The following is a 1,995-nucleotide window of genomic DNA, read 5'->3' as shown; positions in this document are numbered from 1 at the left end:
ACACACACACACACACACGTATATAGATGGCTAAGTGTAAAGCATAAGACTGTCCTCAGGGATAAATCATTTGGTTCAGTACAGATCTCAATCTATAAAGCTTAGCTTCTATGTTCATTCACTATGGCTCTGAGAACAGTTTCATTATTCTGCCTGTGTAAATCTCCTCTGATTTCAGACTTCAAGATAGTTATAAGCAATAAAGCTTTAAATCATTATATAAAACATTATGTGTGCTTTATTTATGTATAGTGTGCTGCAGACTATGGACCTGCCCACCACATCCCCCTCCCACAGCTGCTGATGTCATTTTCATGTTACTTCTCAAGTACGTTTGAGAAATAGTTTGAAGGCATTTGTCATCCGGCAGATATTAGCTGGGGATAAAAGAGTAAACATTGGAAGAATAGCTGGACACATTTAAAAATAGCAAATCCACTAGAAAAGTGAGGCTTTTATTTATGCTGGAGAGAAATGTCAATGTTACGAAATTTTAAAGCTTCAAATGCTTTTTGAATTAAATATTTTTCTCATTGCCTTAGAAATCCATTAGCTGGGAAATCTTGGGACACAAACTCGAGACTCAGGGACCCAGCCCACTGCATGTATCTTTATGATCACTGAAGTCAGTTGTGGGGCATCAATAGACTTTGGTTTTTATTGGTTATGAATTTTTCATGAATACATGTAACATATGAGATGCAATGGGGACTGTCTTTGTCTTTTAGGATGTGATTTAAAGTTCTTACACAGCGCACAATTGATTTTGGAAGCAGTTACGTCTTAGGGGATTTTTGTGGTGTTTCTTCAAGGCTACGTCTTAGACCAGCTGTGGCATCAGCATTAACCTGGAGCCCTCTCTTCTCTCTTCCCATTTAGAACCACTGGGCCAGATGCTCAGCAGCATCCCCAGGTTACCCTTTCCTTCACATTCGCTTATTTATTTTATTGGGGTCTGTGTGCATATGCCATGTATACATGCATGTGTGTGTCTATGGGTGTGCAGTATCTACACGTGCAGATGTGTGTGCCCGTGGTTATTCATCTGAAGGTCAGAAGTCAGTGTTGGACGTCTCCCTCTAATATTCCCCACATTAATCTTTGAGTCAGAGTCTCATTGAGCCTGGAGCCCAGTGTTGGTGTAAAATGGATAGCCAAGTAGCCCATGATCCTCTGGTCTCCACTCTTCTGTGCTGCGATTACACGTGGGTGCAGTTGCTCCTGATCTTTTTGCTTGAGTGGGATCAATGCTTACACTGCAAGAACTTTACTCACCAAGACATCTCTCTACCCAGCAATTCAGGATGACAGAAATGGAAGAAAGTAAGCACTGATAGAGAGATGCTCTGTGTTCAGGGATTGCAAGAACTAATATTGTTCAAAAGTCCATCTAAGGTTGTGTTTTCCTCCTCCCCAGCCAAACTATATGGGTAGTGCAAATGGACTTGGTGCCGGGACTGAAAAGAATAACGAGAACTTGAAGTTTGGAGGGCTAGGGGAGGAGGCGGAGCTAGATCAGGAAGCAGTCATGGAGAGGGGGTGAATGTGATTACAGCACATTGCATGAAATCAAAAAATTAATTTGAAATGCTCATCTAATCGTAAGTGATTAGCGGATGTAATGATTCTTGTCCAACCCCATTGATCTTTTAGCAGAATTAGAAAAATAAATCCTACAACACACCCAGACTCCTCAGAGCCCATTATTAGCTAAGGAAACCTTGAAGAAAAAGAATAATGCTCGAGGCATTACACCACTTGATCTCATAACGACCTATAATCAAAACACCAGGGTATTATCATGTAAAGAAGACATCTAGAAAAGTGGGACAGAATAGAGAGCCCAGCAATAAATCTACATTTATGATCAGTTGATTCTTGACAAATGTGCCAGATATTCCAAGGTGGGGAAGGACAAACTTTTAAAACTAGTAGTGGAGAAGCTAAATATGGATATGCAAAAGAATACAGTTGGGCTTTTAGTTCATATCTTAT

The sequence above is a fragment of the Microtus ochrogaster genome, chromosome 24, assembly GCF_000317375.1.
Source record: "Microtus ochrogaster isolate Prairie Vole_2 chromosome 24, MicOch1.0, whole genome shotgun sequence".
NCBI lineage: Eukaryota > Metazoa > Chordata > Mammalia > Rodentia > Cricetidae > Microtus > Microtus ochrogaster.
Note: the sequence above shows the minus strand (reverse complement) of the source record.